The following is a 6,753-nucleotide window of genomic DNA, read 5'->3' as shown; positions in this document are numbered from 1 at the left end:
CGGGGAGGGAGTATAGATTATTGTTCTAAGAAGTTTGACTAAGAAAAGAGGGACAGAAAGATAAGAGAACAAAACAGGATCAAAGTAAATTTTCTTTGGCCTGGACGTGTGAGTGCACCCCTGGCAGATGGAATCATCTGGAAACGAACCGAGGCAGTCTGTTCAAGAGTTTGCTCTCTCAACCACCTTGCTGCAGAGCGGGGATGGCCAGACCAGGTCCCAAGAACCAAATACAGCCCACTGCCCGTGTCTGTAAGCCCATGAATGAAGAAAAGATTTTAGGGTTTCACATGTCTGAAAAAATATTTTGTGACCTGTGAAAATTGTTGTTTCAGCATCCATAAATAAAATGACCGAACAGAGGAGTGCTCACTCATTTATACATTGTCCGTGGCTTCCAGGCTCTTCTGGTGGATTGAGTAGCTACAAAAGAGAGCGTATGGCCCACACAGCCTAAGATAATTTATCTTCTTCTTCGTGAAAGTTTTTGCCAACCCCTAAGATAGCGTGTCTCTCGTAGGCCCATTCGTGTCTTTATACGCAAGATGAATGTGAGTTTCTTAAAACTGGAGGGTCCCTTTCACATGAGCATGACAAAAACAAAACAAAACACCTCCAGATCCCGTGACTTCCTGGCTGGCATTCTATAGGGGTATGGAAAGAGTGGCTCCGTGTTTGCCTTTATTCCTGGTCAATATTGACTTGCACTTTATCATTTATATAGCATTTTAGACCATGTTTTTGCCTGTTGTGGCTACTTTCTCATTTGTCTTTCTGTCTTAAATATCACTTCCTCAGAGGGGGCTTCCTTTAGGAATCTATTTCAAGCAGGTCCATCCCTGCCTACGTATCCCCCAACACCGTGTCCTGAGCAGTCCCATCCATCACCTGCCGTTGTTGTGTGACATGCCCACCTGTCTCGATCTGCCTCTCTGACACCAGAGTGTGCATCCCATGACAGCAGGGACCTGGCTCATCCCTGAATTCCTGGCGGCAATGTTGCTATTTTATCCATCTGGCAGGCTGCCAGCTCAATGAGTATGTTTGTGAATGAATGAATGCTTCTCCATTTTAGCTTTAGCTTCCAAAAGTAGAAGGGTGCTCTGACTTCAGCATAATCCGAAGCAAGTATCTCTCCGTTTCCATTTCACAGAAGACGGTGATTTGGGAAGGAGAGTCTGCCTACCTGTGGTTGGGATTTGTGGAACAGAGAAGGGGACATTGCTTTTTTATTTTATTTTTTTTTACATTTATTTGTTTTTGAGAAACAGAGCAAGACAAAGCGTGAGCGGGGGAGGGACAGAGAGAGAAGGAGACACAGAATCTGAAGCAGGCTCCAGGCTCTGAGCCAGCAGTCAGCACAGAGCCTGATGCGGGGCTCGAACCCACGAACTGTGAGATCGTGACCTGAGCCGAAGTCGGATGCTCATCCGACTGAGCCACCCAGGTGCCCCAAGAGGGGGTCATTTCTAAAGCTGGTGGGGGCCGAAATGGAGGATGAGGAGGTGTAAGCCCAGAGCCCGGTAGCTCGGCCCGCAGCTATTTGGGCTGGAGGACCCCTGGGAAGGGGCTGCAGGCAAGGAGGTGACTGGGATAGATCTGCTGACTCAGGGCTTCTATTGGCCACAGGGGCCACTGCCTTCCAAGTTTCCTGAGGGCAGGTGGCAAGAAGTCAGGGAGGGATGTGGTTAGGTTGGATGAGACTCGTGTCAGAGGCTGACAAAGAAAATAGCAGGAGTGACGAGTCTGTCTTCTCTGACTTTGAAATCCTGGTGCCACATCCTCCCTTTCCTTCTCTTGTCACTCAGTCCCGCCTGTTCTGTATCAGCCAATCTCCATCTGCCCCTTCCTCACCGTCCACATCTCACCCATGGCTCACACCCACGTCCTTTCTTAACAAAACCAACAAAACCTTCTGTTTTCAACTCTTTCCCATTTACTCCAGTGTCTCCTCCAGAGCGCCCCTGAGGTCAATCTGATCATGAGTCAACCCCTCCCCCAGTGTCTTCCTACTACTAGGTAAGATCTCAATATCTTAAATATTGACACAAACCCTTTGGGTGCTGCCTGCAAGGCACCCATTCAAACTTCCATCCCTGCTTCCCTGAAGCCAGTCCCATGGAATGTTCCATTACTGAGGCAAAACAGGGCTATTTCCTTCATCTTTGACTGTAATGTCTTCTATTTTCACACCAAACTTCTACTTTTCCTCAAGATTCATCTCAAATACAAACACCGCTGTGAAAACTTCCCCAAGGCTCCCCAGGGAGAGTTATAGGTTCTGTCCACCCTGTCTCCTCTCTCTCTCTGCCCCTGCTTGGCTGTGTAGCTCTCTCAGGGCATGTTCTGTCTCCCTCTCTCAGCCCCTCTCTCCCCTATCCACGTCCCTCGTTCCTTCTTTCAAGGGAATATGATGTAGGACATTATACTTTTTCTGTGTAAATCTGTATCTTTGTCCTCACGCTCAGTTACATTGTGTGATGTCTCAGACTGGCAATAATCTCTTACCTTTTCTGAATCCTTAATCCTGGGACACAACAGACTCTAAGTTTTTGTCAAGGGGGGGAAAAGAGAACCAACAGAAGGGAATAAAGAGGAAGGAAAGAAGAGCAGGAAATGAGCGCCTGAAGTGAGTGAGCATGGACCATGATGTGGTCCACATAGTGACCATAGAAAGGACTTTAATGGCTGTAGGGTTGGTGCTCGGTGGTCGACGCCACTGAGTCAGGACAACTGATGCTGGTAACGATGGGGCCCAAGAAGCCACTTCAGTGGTTTGCATAGGTGACAGAGGAAGATTTTAATTAAGCCTTGTAGTCTTGGGGGCCTGGGTGGCTCAGTCGGTTAAGTGTCTAACTTCGGCTCAGGTCATGATCTCATGATTCTTGAGTTCGAGCCCTGTGTCGGGCTCTGTGCTGACAGCTCAGAGCCTGGAGCCCGCTTTGGATTCTGTGTCTCCCTCTCTCTCTCTGCCCCACCCCTGCTTGGGCATGCTCTGTATTTCAAAAACGAATAAATGTTAAAAAAAAAAAAAAAAAGCCTTGTAGTCTAAAATCTGATTGTTTGGTTTCCCCCTTAATAGCTGTGACACCTCAGGAAAACTGGGTGCTCATTGAGTGCATGCATCACCTCACCTGCCAGTGGGGATAACACCTTAATTCTTAAAATTGAAAATATTACCTTAAATTTATGTGAAACAAAACATTTGTAAATTGTTTAGATCAGTGTTTGGTACATAGAAAATTATCAAAAGTTAGACTACATAAGCCCACAAACGATACTAAGATAATCACACTGGGTCATAGCTCAGAGATCCATTAACATGACACTTTATTCACAACTGAAGAAATAGGCCCAGATGTTGATTATCAGCACGGGGATGGGAACAAGCCCTTCTCATGCAGGTCCCGTGTTTTCTGACAGAAGTCACGGCTGTGAAGAGGTAGAGGAAAGGTCCTTTAAGAAAAGGAAAGGATTAGTAATCATTAGTGCCAAGAGCGATTTCATTTGCTCCTAGCATCCACCCAGAGAAGGCGACGTTCTCCTAGCTTGGCAAATAAGGAAATCAAGGATGTGGCCACTTTATGAAGATGGAGGGGCAAAGCATAGTCAGTAGTAATCCCATCACGCCCTTTCCAGACAGGCTGGCCTGTCAAGATACCCCATACCTGCCATGGAATGCCATAGGCTGGTAAGAAAACGATAAGCTATGCATTGAGTAATGAGAAAACAGCCTCCCAGTTTAGACAAACATTATTCTAAGTCACTCCTGTAGTAATGAAAAGGGAAAGTGGACTAGGAGATGAGTCAAGTCGTTTCCAAAAAAGAACATAAATTGATAGTTGGGCTAGTTGCAGAGTCCTGGTTTGTATGTTACAAAGCACTGGCTTTGGATGGTTGCTTTGAAATGCGCAAGGAAGAGAACAAAGTGTAATTATAAGGTTTTCTTTCCTATGTCAATGTTTTTGTGTGTCTCTCTCAAAAAAAAAAAAAAACAACTTGAAGTCTAGGAAAACTCACCAGTTAACTTGCAGTCAGTCATTTTTTAGAGCTTGGTAGGTACATACTTTCTGAATATTACTCAAAATTATGCTGCCTCGACATTTATAAACACAAAGCATAAATCAAATGTTGCCACTCTCCTGAAGATAGCCCCTGGTTTCTGGATTCCTGGGGCACACGTTCTGAAACCTATGCATGTGGAGTATTGCCAACATACAGGTTTAGGATGCTTTTATGGTTGACACGAGAGCAATGTATATAAGGTTATTTTGAGACTGTTAACTAGATCAAAATATGTTTCCTTCATTAACAATTCCCGAGGGAGAGAGGAGGGGAGAGGGAGAGAGAGAGAAGGGGAGAGAGAGAGAGGAGAAGGAAGAGAGAGGAGCCAGTGGAAGAGAGAAAAGAAGAGTGAGGGAGGGGAGGAGTGAGGAAGGGGAGAAGTGAGGAGGGGAGGGGGGAGATAATGAGAAGGGGGAGAGAGGGAATGAGTGTGTGTGTGTGTGTGTGTGTGTGTGTGTGTGTGTGTAAAGTCATCTCAGCAGTTCTGGGATCTTTTTTCTCAACTTCAGACAACACGTTTTTGTTTTTGTTTTTTTTTCAGTTTCTGTTTTCCGGATACTTCAGTTAGTAATTGGCTCACATAAATCACTTTGCAAGATGTTAAGAGCTAAGGTTTACTTTGAAGGAAGTCAGTGGGAGGCTATACGTAAGGCCGTTCTGAGGGTGTGGAGAACTGCCCCATGCTGGCAAGTGGTGTTAAGCCTGAAGTTTTTTCAGGTTCTTGTGCGGGCTGCATGAGGTTCTGATTCATGTGATTTTAGTAGAGCGTCCTCGTCATCCCCTCATGGTACTGACAGTCTAGAGACAACAGGTGGGAATAAATGGAGAAAATCATGTTTCCAGGAATGAAGCCACAGGGGCCGGCATGAGGGCGTTGAGGGCTAGAACCGGCTGCCGGGTTCTCTGGAGAGACGAAGCATGAGAAGAACCAGAGGGGAAGGAGACCCTTAGAGAACACAGAGGATTCCGTCATGTGCAAGGGGACTGTGGCCACATGGTGGGAGGACCCCTGTGAGTGGGGCAATGGAGTCTTCCTTGACAGCTGACTATATGATGTACACCTGGGTCATGGGGCTTCAGAGCTTCAGAATGGGCTTTTCCCCCTGTTTTTGGTTCCCATTTTTCATGTCTTTGCGTCCATCAAAAACAGCCAGAGCAATCTCCACATTATTTTTCAAATAGTTCTTTTCTCCCTCATTGGGCACTATGACAGTCTCCTCCTGTGGATAATTAGGAATCATCAGTTGAAGGATGTTTATCCTATAGACTAATGTGGAAACCTCTGTTTTCAAATAGAAGCCTTCTATAAAGAGGCAATAAGATTTATTCGAAAAACAATGGTATTTAGAATGGGGGGGTTCAAATGGTGGTCCTGCCACCTTCAAGGTGAGGCATTTGGTTCACAACCAGGCAAGCTATCTTAATCTCTTAGCCTCAGTTTCTTCTTTTTACAGAATGTTGAAGATTAGAACAGATAGTGTGTATGTGTTTAGTACAATCCTGGATCAAAGAGGTTACTCGTCTGAAACCAGCTTCCTTACGTTCAAAACCTCTACTTGGCTTTTCACTGATGTTAAACCAGTATTAATGCCAGGTTAATTTAAAAAAATATTCACTGATCTGCTTCAGTTGAACTGTCTTGAAGTTCTGAGAAAACCATCCCAGTTAAACCTTATAATACACAGATGACGTATGTCAGAATATTATCCACTGATGAAGTTATTCTCAACAGGGCAGTGGAGAGGGTTGATGGCTCTGAGGGCATTCAATGAGGGAAGGTTTTCTGACCATCTCTGGGGTTCTAGAGCTTGAGGAACCAAAACAGGAGAAAAAAAGGACAAATTGAATTTATATTGATTTCCTTTAAAATACACTTAGAGAAAAAATGATTTCTTAAGCAACTCTTTTATTTATGCCGAGGCACAAGCCTCAGCCACAGAAGGCATAAATTCTCAGATGAGAAGCTACCACGCAAACACCTAAAATGCACAGCAACTGAGGAAGCATACACCGCAGTGGAGGGGATTAACTCAAGGAGCAATGTATTCTGACTCTGGCCACCCAGGGAGTTCCCATTGATTAAGGGATATCAATAAGTTGATAAGACTCTTGACTGATACGTTCTGAGCTTGAAAGCAGGCAAGAGCCATCGGCCATTGCCTCACGAGTGCCATACCCACCTCTCACTCTGACTCCCTCTTCCCTATTGGATGTGAAACTTTCCGGTTGAGAAGGAAGCACGTCCAACATCATCTGCACCCTCTTCTCCCCTGTGGAGTGGCCTTGGTGTCAGCGCAGTTAACAGGACCTCACCACCTCTTGAGGCAGCCCGTTCCAACCGCAAACACCTGCAACGATCGGACCAGTTCTTCATAGTGCCTGGCGCCCTGTGGTCTCCACCTGGTCCTAGTTAGGCTCCTACAACATCGAAGATGAGAAAAACCCCAAAGCAGCCAAGTGTTAGTAGACGTTCAACAACCCACCCCCAGTGTCTTACACGTGTATCTGTGTACACATATATTTTTATTTAAACATATTGCTATAAGGAAAGCAATACACAAATTAAAAAGAGTCTTTTTAATTATAAATTTCATGTAGCCAACTGATTCTCACTAAACATTAATTCTAACATTACTTCATGCTCAGCACAGTAAGTATATTCACTGTCACCATTCAACTTTATTATAA

At 45.1% G+C, this 6,753-nt stretch overlaps 1 long non-coding RNA gene across 3 annotated transcripts in view; it reads right to left on the bottom strand.

The window, feature by feature from the left end:
* Window positions 1-3,353: 3,353 nt before the first annotated feature.
* The window catches only part of LOC125924405 (uncharacterized), a 276,429-nt gene continuing 273,029 nt past the window's right edge, over window positions 3,354-6,753 (bottom strand). For 2 of the 3 annotated variants that reach the window (XR_007458392.1, XR_007458394.1), the window contains one exon: window positions 5,388-6,483. This is a non-coding gene — a long non-coding RNA (uncharacterized LOC125924405). Of the gene's footprint in view, window positions 3,457-5,387; window positions 6,484-6,753 lie in introns of those variants that run through there. The other variant, XR_007458391.1, reaches the window with a different exon arrangement.

Source organism: Panthera uncia, chromosome F2 (assembly GCF_023721935.1).
Source record: "Panthera uncia isolate 11264 chromosome F2, Puncia_PCG_1.0, whole genome shotgun sequence".
Taxonomy (NCBI): Eukaryota; Metazoa; Chordata; class Mammalia; order Carnivora; family Felidae; genus Panthera; species Panthera uncia.
This window is presented reverse-complemented; position numbering and strand designations above follow the sequence as displayed.